The 13,820-nt window shown below is 38.9% G+C and overlaps 1 protein-coding gene across 1 annotated transcript in view; it reads left to right on the top strand.

Moving 5' to 3' along the window:
- Positions 1 to 5,198: 5,198 nt before the first annotated feature.
- The window catches only part of Cdh20 (cadherin 20), a 216,481-nt gene continuing 207,859 nt past the window's right edge, over positions 5,199 to 13,820 (top strand). The window contains exon 1 of the mRNA XM_010644855.1: positions 5,199 to 5,309. The gene's annotated coding sequence lies outside the window, so the exon portion shown is untranslated. The remainder of the gene's footprint in view (positions 5,310 to 13,820) is intronic.

Genomic DNA, 13,820 nt, shown 5'->3' with positions numbered 1-13,820 from the left:
TGTGTGTGAATGTGTGTCACAGGTTGTTGAGACAGTTATAACCAGGATGGATGGGCAGGTAGAAACATTATTTTAGTAAGATATTGACCCACACTATGATTTTTTAAATTTCCACTTATTTTTCCAGTTCCTATTCAGACCATCATTACATCTTGCTTCTGCTATTGCATTTCTTCCAGCTGGACCCCAGCCCTTCAGTCTCCCACCTCCAAAATATTCTGTGTTCATATAAAACCACAATTGTAGTTGTGTCACTTTCCAACTCAAAAGCAACAGCTTCTCATTGCCTTTAGAATAACATATGCCTTTCACTGCATGATACCCAAGGCCCTCTGGGCTCCATCTCCTTTTCTAGTCTTACCTCCTGTCAATGTTAAATGCACCTGGACTAAACGCAATAACAGCAGCCCTCAGTTCCCTGCTATGCTTTCCCAGCTCCAAGTCTCTACCCCCAGGGTCACTCTATCCCTTACTCATAACATAATAATGGCTATTCTTTGGAAATCTGATCAACCATTATTCCTTCCATGGTATATTCCCCTGTCCCTTCCCCACTGGAAACATTTTTTCCTCTACTCTCAGGGCTCCCACAGCACTTCATTTATTATGGTTTTAATAGGAACTATCCATTTCTGACTTAGATATTTTCCTTTGCTAAATATCAAGGCCCCTCTCCCAGATTATAAACTCCTTGAGAGCAGTCTCTGGTTTTTATATCTCTGTGAAGCATTCAAAATAACCAGCATAGTACCTTGCCTGTGGCAAGGATATTGTATTTAAGTTTTTCAGATTCAACTGAATGGATCAGCAGTGTCAACTTCCAGAATATGGTCACAAACACAAGTTTCTCTAGCTAGTTCTTCTTGGAGGTGGTGGTAGGATGGTGGTAGGATGGATTTTTCTCTTTTTTATTCATAAACACAGTGAGATATAGCTAGGAATTGACAGACATCAACCAGGAAGGAACCAGTTTCTTTTGCAAAAGAACTGAAAAATCACTGATTGACCCACAAATTCAAAGGACAGAAAGATTATACATGTTGCACAAAATTTAAATTAAGGTAACTAAAAACTGCAAACGGCCTTAGTTAAATCAGTATAGAATAGAAACATCATCTGAATTGTACATTACTGCTCCAGAAAAGAAAGAACCTGTAGATTAATAAGAATTTTTAATTTTATGAATGTTGTATGTGTGTCATTTTAAACCAAAACAACAGTTCGGTAATGAATATTTATGGGAAAGACAGACTATGAAGCCACAAAAGTGTTTTAAGTGTGTCATTGTCATCAGTTCTACTAAATAATTATTATTATACATCTAAAAATATCTTCAATGGATAATACTAAATAATCTAGATCACAAAATTGCATTAGAAGGGTATTAGCTGACTCAGGAGACTAATTATAATGAGGTATTGAGCTGCTTATCTCTCATTTCAATCTTAAAACCATAAACCATACTGTACAGCAGTGGCTACTGACCAGGGTCAATGTGGAGGAGTGAAAATAGCACTGAATAAGGGTCAAGACCCTTAACTCTGTCGTTAACTTGGTAACCTTGGGAGCCCTTAACAAAGATCATCCCCACATGGGAAAAGCAGATCTGTTCCATAGAGAAATTCACCTATACTAGTAGTTGAAGCTGCTATCACACAGAAAAAAAACTCTAAACTGCAGAAATATTGTGCATAGAGATGCATATGTATGTACACACACACACACACACACACACACACACACACACACACACACACACACACACACACACACACACACACACACACACACACACACACACACACACACACACACACACACACACACACACACACACACACTCATTCACCTTTCCCAGACTAACACCTTCTTGCTTAATGGGCCAGTTTAGTATTACTGTTAACTAACTGATTATAATTTGAGCAAGTGTTATTCATCCATGTCCTAAATAACAGCGGCTGACATAAAAATTACCAAACTACTTTCTCACCTATAGGATTTATCAGCCAGAGGTCAAAGCTAAAATTATTATATTTGTTTCAAAATCAATCTGTTTTTGAATAACAGTAATATCATTATATGGTGTTTTCAAATTTCTAAAGCACCTGGCAGCTATTTTTGTAATCCTAATAGTCCAGCAAAGTCAAGGGGACACATTTAAGTGTGCTGCATTTGTTGTTGGTGGGTTACTGAGCACCTCCCACTCTGCTAAATTCAGGGATCCAAAGGGATTAAGACAAAGTTCCTGACTTGAGGTTGCTTTTAGTTACAGGCAGAGACAACACATTGTGTTCCAATTATTTGTTTACATAGTGAGAAGTCTTATGGGAGAACAAAAGAGGAAATTCTATTTCTTCTGGGAAAAAAATTGTGTATCCATAGGAGGACAATGAATGAGGACAGAGAGAGATGTCAAAGATGGCTTCACCGAGAAGGTGACTTTGCCCTTGAATTAAACTACCTACTCTATCCCTTCATAGGAGAAGCTGTGGATATGATTGAACCTCTGAGAGTTTGAGGTTCCTCATCAGTGAAATACAGACATCAATGTGGAATTCACGGCGTTGTCAGTGGGTAAGGTGGAATGAGATAGCACATGGGAGGGCAATTTGCAAATAGCAAAGCACTCAATAAATAGGATACTGTTATTTCTACTTTGTAGAAGCACTAGTTTGGTTCACTCAAAAGGAGAATGACGTATTTGGACACAGCCTCATACCCCCATTCAATGTCAGGGTCCCACCCTGGACTTGCAGTCCACCCCATACTGCCTGCTGAGGCTCTTGAGGAATATGGAAAGCACTCAGCCTAAAGAGTATTTTATAGGTTCTTAAATCATGTTAACATATTCATATAAATAAACATGCCAAACTCAAGATTTCCTGTGAAATGTTGCTTCTAAAACCTAAAAGGATTCTCTCACAAAAGAAGGAACTAACAGAGCATTATAAGGGATGAATCACGAAGAAGAAGACTGCATGTGTTTAATACAAGGATAAAACAGTTATGTTTTTAAAAAATTAAAGGTCTGAGCCACCCAAAGTTTCAAAGAATAAAATATGACAGATCCTGAACTGTTTAAAGTGATTTAAGGGGTGGATTTTCACAGAAAACATTTGAATAGACGATATGCAATTTTCACTTAGTAGGTATTAAACAACAGGTAAATACAAAGATTTAACCTGACCGTTTTTATCCCTAAAGTTGTAATACTAAGATTTACTCCCTTATATATGAATTTTTCTTTTAATTCAATATCTTATAGCCTATTTTTAGTTCTTTAAGGATAGTTTCATTTAACTCTAATGATGTCGCACTCACATTAAAAAAAAGAAATAAAATATAATTGTTCCTGGTCATTAATAATAGGTTTGGGAAAATCTTAAGTTAAAAAAAAGCACATATGTACTATGTACTGTGTGCCTGATGATAGGTTGAAAGTTGGAAATATATAGATATTGATGTTGAAAACTTAAGTCCAAAGTCAGTTCTTAGTGATATTTAAGAGGTGGGGTTTGGGGATATAATTAAGATTAGATGAAGTCATGAAGGTGAGATCTTCCTGATACATTATTGTCTTTATCAGGTGAGAAGAGGGACCAGAGCTGGAATGCTTACTTTCTTTCCCATGTGATGATCTCTGCCATGTTATGAGAGAGCAAAAATACCCTTACCAAGTGCTGGCACCATGCTCTTGGACTTCTTAGACGCCAGAACTGAGAACCCAATAAACTTCCAGTTTTACAAGTAACTTGGTTCCAGATATTTTATTATAGCAACAAAAATGGACTAAAACACTATTTAAGAAATCTTTTTTTTCCTCTCTCTAAATTTTGGTATGGAATTAATCACCAAAAATAGATCATTTTGACAAAATGCCAAGAAATTGGTTCTCTAATAATCATGTCTTTAGGGAGTTTTTAAGGAAAAATTCTTACTATGAATGAGGTTTCCTTCTCCTTCAGCCATGTCTCTCCAATCTTCTTCTGAAATCACTGGAGTCATTTACATCTTCAAGGTCAAGTTTAAACCTAGGTTCATACTTGCTCCTTTCTGATCTGATTTGCCTGTGGTCTTTTGTTGTTGTTGTTGCTCTTCTTCTTCTTTTAGCAGTATAAGCTGCTTGTTTATTTGACCTCAGAACTATAGAACTGGCAATGCCATCTAAACTGGCCCCATCATATTCACTGTGTGACTTGGGTGATTTCACCATCTGGTGGTAGGGAGGTCTCAGCTTCCACCTCTGAAAGTTCCGATCCTTAGGGTATCTTGCCCACCCCTACTTAATCTAAAGACCTAAAATTCAACGGTTTTGCTTTGAGGACCAAAGAAGAAATTTGATCACCAGTAAAAATACTTTAAAAATCAATGTGTGAGGTTTCCCTCTCCTTTGGCTACCTCTCCTCAGCCCTCTTAGAAATTATGAGTCCTCTGCATCTTCAAGGTCAAGGTTAAACCTGTGTTTATACTCATCTTTCTGGTCCTATTTCTCTGCTTTTTTGTTCTCTTTATCCGTTGCTTTTCCAGAATCCAAAATCTATGCAAAACAAATCACTTCAACTTCAGGAGAAAGTTTAGGAGTACAAGCATCCCCTTTCCTACCTACCTTCCTTCATGCCCTCTCTGCTAGCATTTCCTTACTTTCTCAGCCAGTAGAGGAGTTTAAACATTTAAATGCCGTATTTAAACTGCATTTAAATAATTAACCCATTTTGCTCCTCGCTGGTCTAAACTACAGGGTGCCAACCGGACATTAATTGTTCTCTTCTGGTGAGGTTCCAGACGGCTCCTCAGAAGGAAGGAGCACACATTCCTGGCACCAACTGACTAATTCAATTTACTTCAACAGCATTAACCTCTGTCAGAATATTCATGAGCAGGGGAATGAGGACCCGCGGCACAGACATTCGGCAGCCACTCCGGCTAAGGAAGGCGCGAGGGAGGGGAGGCAGACTGCGCGCCGCGCTTCGGGGACTGTGACCGCGAAGAAGTGGCTTTTCTCACCGCCCGGCGGAGGGCTGAGGACCGCGAAAGAGTGGACCAGAGCATCGGCGGGGTTGGCGTGCCTGGCACTGACCCCCCCCCCCCAACTCCTGGAGACCACGTGGAGACTTCGGGAAACATCCGAAGGCAGAAAAGCTGACACTTTTGACAGTGGGGGAAGGGGGGTGGGGGGCGGGGCGGCCCCGCGAGCGGGGGCGAAGCGACCCAGCGGGACACAGGCTGCCGGGTGGGGGAGGCAGCGATGTGAGCTGGACGCTCGCCCCAGAGGAGTCTGAACATCTCGGGAGAGTCGCCGGCTGTGCCAGGTAAAAGAGAGGGCTCGGGTCGGGCCGCGCGTGTGTTCCCCGGCTCCAGGCGCCGGGCGCCGAGGGGCGCGCGATCTGGGGGAAACGGCCCTGGGAACTGCGCGCTGTAGAGCTCTGCGTTGCGCTTTTTTCACAACTCCCCGCCCTCCTGGCGAGCCCACGGGCCATCCTGAGTTCGACTTCCGTAGACTTTGTGGGGAAGAAGGCTTGAAGGGGTTGCCTGGGTTGAAGGAGCTGCTCTCCGAGAGTAGGAATGCTGGGGCGCGACACACCAGGAGCCGGGGTTGTGCGCGCCTGGGCTTGGGGATCCCGGACCTGGAGCGCGGCTTGAGGGGCGCTCGGTCCTGGCTTCGCCCTCGCTTGCTTTGCATGCGGCGACGCCTCCCTCCGACTGCCAAGGGAGATTGCTGAGTCCCCAGCTTAGGGATGCTCAGAGAGCGGGCCAGAGACTGAGGCTCTGAAGACGCAGGCACTTTCAGGGCTGATCCCGCGTCTGCACCCCGCGTTGCGCTCTCGCTGGAGCTCTGGTCGTGGGAGGAGAATGTGATGGTGACTCGCATCCCCGCCACCTGCCGGACATCACCAACTCACCGGATTTCCTGTCTCCGGGCTCAGACAGTTCCAGGGAAAGCTCTGTTTTGCGCGCGGGTTGTTTGGGCTTTGCTTTTCGGGGGTGATGTTTGTGTAGAGCTGGGGATCGGGGGTGGAGTGGAGGGTCATATCGGGTTAAAGTTTCAGATTTGCAAAGAAAACGCTACCGCGGAATCCCAACTTGTTAGTAGCAGGAGACTGTGGACTTGAATTAGGCTAAAGGAAGAACCTTTGCCCAGCCACCCGCCTCCGGGTTGCAGCTAGAACCTGGAGGGCAGCTGGAGGCAGTTTCAGAGCACCCTCCCCCTTTCTCCACCAGCTGAGCCCAGGAATGGAGTAAGAACAGAGCACCAGACAACTAGGGAGTTGGTTGCTGGGTAGATTCGGAGTTCACAGTGTTATTTCCATTATTATTATGTTGATCTTTTTATTGGCACAAATGCCAGGAAGGATTTTGGTACTGTATTTGATTGTTATAATCGCCTGGAAACTGAGTCTCTATCGCCTCTCCTAAAAATGATGTCCCCAGTCCTCCAGTCTCTGATGTGTCTTCATCAAAGGAAATTAACCCCTTCAGAGCTGTGGTATCGCCAGGAACACAGCTAAGGAATTGGTTTTACCTAAGAATAATGAAAACAACAAAAAGTTGTGACTATGACGTGTTTGCACCACTGCTTATAGGTGAATTTGTATCCATTCGCCTTTCTCAGCCTTCTTTGGTTGGGAGAACAGTGGAATCTCACACTTGACGCAGCTTTCCCTCTCATGAGTCACAAAACCTGGGAAGGTCTTTTCCTTAGCTAGTGTGATCCTTGCAGTTGCAGGGAGCATGCTGCCTGGCAGGGGCAACTTCGGGGCCAACACTGGCTGAAGTCACAAGGATACCGGGGGTTGCCTCCTCTTAACTTGGTCCCTGGTTAGATCTCCTCCAGGGCACAGGCTTGGCCTGCTGATGAAGCAGAAATCAGGGCAACAGGGTGGGGGAACAGTCTGGCAGAGTTAAGCTGAGTGCAGGAGATGAGGTCAAGCCTGCACACTGGCCACAACCCTTCCTGCCAGAGAAAAATCAGACAAAGAGCAAGTAGGAAGTATTATAAGTAGGATACAAGCTACAGAGTCTGCTTAAGCCGTGGCCACTGACTTTGGTGTGACCTTTCTTCTCATTGCTTCTCATTTTCCCTATTTGCCATGGCACAAGTAGCCATGACTTTCTAATAGGCCTGTTGTCATGAGATGATCTAATTTTGTATCCATCTCCCTCCCTCCCTGCACTACCCCCAAAATGCTTTGAACATCCTTGGAACGTCAAACTATAAAATATGCAATTTTAATATTTTGTAAAAAGTTTGCTACACTGAAGGTTAAGGAGATATATTTTAGCAAGTGTGCCATGTGGCAGTGTAAAATTAAAGTGGAAAAGGAAAGTACAAACATAAAAATGACTTAGCATTCTTGACATTCTTGCGCATACTTGTAGAAAAATTATCTTTCATTTGGGGAGAGTTGCCCAGAAATTTAATCAGTGTTTATACTACTGAAACATCCCCCTCTACCTTTCTCCTCAGTAAAATTTTACAACACAGTTCTCACTGGAAAGACAATGTAACTGTCCTGGGGGTTGAGAAGAGAGACGGAAGTGTTGTTAGGGGAATTGTCACACAGAGCTTGAATACTGGAATGGGAAGTAAGATGCCATCATCTTTGCAAAGCAGTGAAAAGTTTTTCTGGAAAAATCAATTGTGCAGATTATGGTAAGGGACCTGATGTAGGTTGTTCCCTGCTCTCAGATTCAGGAAGAAGACACTCTCAGGTGGTCCCAAGATGACTAAGGTGCTTTTCACACCTGCATAGGTGAAGGTACTGTCCTTTCCTGACCTTTGGATTGGGAGTGACTTCTCTCTTCCCAAGTATCACAGTAGAATAGTTCACCACCTCAGAGAGACTCAACCATATCCTCTCAGACCCTGATATATTTCCCCAAGTTCTGAAGCTTCTCAAAGACTGCAGCTGTTGGCAAGTTTGAGTAAATAGTTGGAAGTCATCAAGAGAGCCACTGAAAAATGGATATATTTTCTTTTGGTGAAGAAGTTACTGAAGGCCTTTTGAGCTAGAAAATTAGCAGTTTAGAAGAGCAAGAGGGATTTCCTTGACTTCCCTCTACCCATAAACCAATAGTTGCATTTTTCTTTCCCTCATAGTAGTGAGCACTGTTTGTTTATGCATTTTTTACAATTTTGGACTTAAAATGCAGTTTTGCCTGGTGGCAGTCTATGGAGAGAGGAAAAAATGTAAAGAGATTCGGAAGGAAGAGCTGCAATGGCTAGAACATAAATCAGCCAGAATATATGGGGGGGTGATTAGAATAGGTCTTTTCACCCTTAAAAAAAATGTCCACTTTGGAAGAAAAGGAAGTCTGATTATTGGCATCCCAGGCTGAAACCAAGGCAGCTGATGCGGAGAAGAGCCAAAGGGCAGTTCTTCTTAGTTTAGAAACAGCAAGACAGGCTCTGCCAAAGATTGCTGTAAACATGGAATAAAGATTTCATTGTGGGCCAGTGTGACTGGAATAATTAGACAGTTAATTGTTCATTCTCATCGGGTGGTGCTGCAATCAGGAGTGCAAAGTAGTGAAAATAAGAGCAAGGAGGAGAGAGAAGAGTAGTATTTATCATTAGTTCTTCTTAGTTTAGAAACAGCAAGACAGGCTCTGCCAAAGATTGCTGTAAACATGGAATAAAGATTTCATTGTGGGCCAGTGTGACTGGAATAATTAGACAGTTAATTGTTCATTCTCATCGGGTGGTGCTGCAATCAGGAGTGCAAAGTAGTGAAAATAAGAGCAAGGAGGAGAGAGAAGAGTAGTATTTATCATTTTATAAACACTGGAGAGCTGAGATACACTGCTGACATTTTTTCTCTTCCATGTTCTACTCTAGAGATGAACAAAAATTTTCATCTTCTGAAACAGCATGTGAAAGTATAGTAAGAATGGATTAGATGATTCTCATATTAATTAATAGATATTGGATATAAACCTCAGTGAAAATCAAAATATCACCAAGTTTTTGTTCTCCAACATAAGTAAATATTCCACTTTTATGTTTATTTTCCATTGTGAAACAACTTGTCTACAATGATTAATACTTTACATTTAATTGAAGAAATATTTGTCTGCATTTTCATACTAATTTAGAGACAAAAGAAAATGTATTTTAAATGACAAAGGCGATTTTAAGCAACTGAACATCTACAGTTAGGATAGGCAGTACACTGTGACTTGTTATTTGCTAAAAGATAGCACTGTAATCCATTTCTTCTGAAATAGCTATGGCAAAAGAAGACATGAGCAAGACTATAAACAAAATTAAGCCTGTGGTGGCTGGGGAGTGTGAAATGAAGAACTGTGTATTCATTAGATTCAAACTCTCCCTGAATCCTGATATTGACATGGAATATGGGGGAAAGTTCTAACTATTTGAATTTTTAAAAAGGAGCACCTTTAAGTGTCAATGTTAAGTATGTTCTGGGAATTACTGCTCAGTTACAAAGAAAGCATACTAAATTAAGACAAGGTCATACATTCTCATAATGAGAAATACTTAGTTTCTCCAAGACAGTCATCTTGTCTCTTTAAGAGGGACAACAGTATCTTTACTAGCCTTTAGTTGCTTTTTATCCATCAAGAATAAAAGGGATCACAAAAGAGATTACAAAAGCAAACTATTTACTGATGTGTTAAAAAGCATAAATGGTACAAAATTTTGAAATGAGCTCTCAGAAGAGAAAATTCTACTTTACAATATGCACTCTAAGCAATTAAAAGTACAAAATCATACTGCCACATTAAGTTATGGCAACAGTCCATTTTAAAGAGAAATCTAGCCTTTTCTCATTTAATTGCTATTCATGGTTTGCTGAATAGTTTTTCAAAATAATTTGTCCATCTCTTGCTAACCAAGATGGTCCAGTTAAGAACGTTCCTAATTACATGTGGATTAACTTAATTTTAGCACCCTGAGAATAAATATTCACTTCAAAGTATTACTCAAATGCAGTGCAAAATAGAAATGGTCCAAGGTCTAGGTCCTTAAGGTATACATAATTTTTTTTTGTACTAGGGATAAAACTCAGGACCTTGTGCTTACAAAGCAGGTGGCAGAACCACTGAGCTAAATCCGCAGCCAAGTTATATGTCATTTTTTTAAGTTTAGGGGATCATAAAAGAGAACATTTTATGTGGAAACATCACTACAGAATAAAAGAGTAAGGAAACTATAAACTGACATCTTATTAAAATACCTAAAATTTTAACAATACCTCTCATTTCTTCTTCCAAGGTGGTAAGTAGTATTGTTTAAAATACCAGACAGAAGTACAAATGTCAAAAACATGCACGGTATTCCTGAAGGGAGTATTTTTTTCTATTTATAGAAACATTTGATAATCTAATCAAAAGTTTGGAGATTATTCTGATTAATGCCATTACCTTTTAAGGTGAGAGATATCTTGCATGGAAGAGACATTTCTTAGAGTCCCTAGCTATTCCTTTATAGCTATTTTTAGAATGTTATTCATAGCATATTGTTAATATGTGTAAATTTGATTTTTAAAATTTTAATTATTTTTTAAAATTATTTTATATAACATGATATTTTTAAGAGGTATTACATAGAGTAAAATGGTTACCACACTGGAAAAATGTATATATCCATCATTTCACAGTTACCCATTTTCTCTCCTAACAAAAGCAGCTATAATTACTCATTAACAAAAGTCCTTAATATCTATTAACTATAGTCTTCATCTTTCCACTTACCTTGCATATTTGTATTCTTTGACCTACATCTCTCATCCCCACCCCAATCTGCACTCTGACCCTGGTAACCCCTATTTTATTTTCTATTTCTACATTTAATCACCACCCATCTCATTGTCGCTGTTGTTTGATTTATTTTTGAATCCACATATAAGTGAGATAATGGCATATTTTTCAGTGCCTGGTTTATTTCACTTATGATCTCTAGGTCTATGCATGTTGTAGTAGATGGCAGAATCTCGTACCTTGTGAAAGCTGAATAATATCCCACAGAATATATATATTTTTTTTTCATTCATTCTATAGTTTTTTAATTCCTTCAGCAAGTGCTCTACATCTAGTTTATTTCTGTATCCTGGCTGTTGTGAATAGTGCTTCAGTCAAGGTAAGTGTACAGATATTTTTATAAGGTAGCGATTTCATTGCCTTTGGATATACATAGAAGAAAGATTGCAGGCCGTATGGTAGAAGTATTTAATTTCTTTAAGATCCATTACTGTTTCCCATAATGGCTGCACTATTTCACTTTCCCACCAACAATGTACACGGGTTCCTTTTTTCTCTGCATTCTCACCAGCATCTAGTATTACTGCTTGCCTTTTTCATAAAAACTATCTTAACAGATGGAAAGTAACACTGATTTTGATTTCCATTTCCCTGATGATTAGTGATGTTGACCAAGTGAATATGTACTTGCTGGCTACTTTTAACTTTATCCTTTTTATTAGTACATATTTGTCATACATATTGATCACATTCATCATAGAGAATTTGTACCTGTGCATAACACATCTCAATTCTTTTTTTCCCATTCCTCTCTCCTCCTGCAACCTTTCTTCATCTCCCCATTTACACAAACTTTGTTGCCATTTTTTCCTTCCATTCTCTTTTTTTCCCTGCTTCTTGTTCTCCTTCCCATTTGAACATGTTCTTCCTTCTTCCCAATATTTATCCTCCATCATGATCCTCATTTACCCTTTTGGTTTCTCACACAAGAGAAACAATGCAATTTTTAAACTTGTGCATCTAATTTATTTCACTTAAGATTATGGTCTCGGGATGGATCCATTTTCCTATAAATGATTTAAATTTATCCTTCTTTGTTGCAGAATGGTACTCTACATTTTTTTAATTCATTCATCTTTTGAAGGGGATATGGGCTGTTTCCAAGATTTACCTATTATAAATTGTGCTGCTATAAACATGAGTATGCATGTATCACTTGGTATTATGCTTTTAACTCTTTTGGGTAGACACCTAGAAGGAGAATAGGTAGGTCAAATAGAACTTCTACTTTTTTGAGGAATCCTCATATTATCTCCATGGTGGTTGTACCTGTTTATACTTCCACCAGCAATAGAGAAGTTTCTTTTTCCCACAGCCCCACCACTTGCTGGCTATTTTAAATGTCATCATTGGAGAAATGTCCGTTCAAGTCTGTTACCATTTATAAGTGAGTTTTATGATTTCTTGCTCTTGTTTGAGTTCTTTAAAAATCCAAGATGTTATTTGAAACATGGTTTACAAATATTATTATTTGTAGGCTGCCTCTTCACTTTGTTAATTGTTTCTTTTGCTATCCAGAAGCTCTTCAGTTAGACTCATTTTTAGATGAAAAATAAAATTGAATCAGAGAAATTTCAAGTTAGATGAATGTGTTACAGCTAAGGTCACATTTTTCAGTGGTTTTCAGTACTTCATGTTATTTCTTTAAAGTGGGAGAATATACCTGTGATTAATAATAATTATTTCAATATCCTGATTTGGACATGAGGGAGGTAACAAAACAGGAAATAATTTAAAAACTTTTTATTTTAGTTTTACACAGTTGTTGAATTCATTTAAATAAATATAAATTGTTCAAATTACATACTGTCTCTTTTTAATAAAGGTGGTGGTACTGCCAATGGTTTTATTTATAAGTTATCACACAAATACATCTACTCTTTACATGCAGAGTTCTAAAAGACCAATTATTAGTAAATTACTGCATGTTCTCTAGTGTAACAACTAATTAAGGGTAATCAATGATCATTACATTGCACAGAAATGGCTACATTTGGTAGTCACAGAAGTTTGTTTGAGACATGGCAAAATGGTCAAGCGCAACCAAATAACTGCATCTCTTGTATTTTCCATATCTGGCAGTAGGACAGAAACAACCCTTAACACTACACATGAGCATTACTTGTAGCCAGTAGAATTGTACTTCTCTGTTCCCATATCTGATTTATAATGAAAATAAGCTATATTTTCACCAAAACTGGAAAAAAAAGAAAAGGCCCTTTTTAGAATTAAAATGTCTGTAGGTAAATCATTAGCCTTTTTTTTTAAGGTCTGACCTTATTTGAATGAACAAGGTGGGCTTCATTATTTTCCCAAAGAATACCATAGTATAGTATGTTGGCATAATTGGGAGCTAGGAGTCAAGAGAAGGGTGGAATACAATTAGCATGAAGATTCAATTACCCCATGTTCCCAGAGAGAGTTGTTTACTAGGATTAGAGTTAAGGGTGTAGTCAAAATAGCATAGAAAGATGTGCGGTGCAGCGTTTTTGATCTCTTAATATCTTGGGATAGAGCCAAAGTTTGACTTCTATTTTCACCACTAATTTAAAATACAGCTTATATATTACATATTAAATAGCAGCTTATATAAATTATTGGGTAGATATTTTAAGTATGTATGTCAAAAAATATTTTAGATATATCAATACTAAATATTTTACTGAAGGAGTAGTGTACATTTTAGATCATATTATCACCTGTGATTTGATAAAGTCAATGTCTTTCACTTATGAGGTCCAATAAGGAGTCATATTGTAGATATTATAAAAAATCAATGAACTCACCATAATTTATTTTTAAAACAACAGACATAATTTCAGTTAGCAACTTAAGGAAAAATTGACTAAAGAAATTTCATTTAGAAGTAATTTTGTCTAGATCTGTAAAGATCACAAAATTCATCTTTTAATTTTCAAAGTAATTAACACTTCTAAAACAGAAATGAATATTCAGTCTTTGAATCTAACAAGACCTTTTCTCTGTGCAAATGTTCTGAATAGATATGTAGCATCAGCAGTATCACCTGCCTAACCCCA

This window comes from Fukomys damarensis, unplaced genomic scaffold, assembly GCF_012274545.1.
Source record: "Fukomys damarensis isolate Sample0158 unplaced genomic scaffold, DMR_v1.0_HiC HiC_scaffold_30, whole genome shotgun sequence".
In the NCBI taxonomy this organism is placed as follows: Eukaryota; Metazoa; Chordata; class Mammalia; order Rodentia; family Bathyergidae; genus Fukomys; species Fukomys damarensis.
This window is presented reverse-complemented; position numbering and strand designations above follow the sequence as displayed.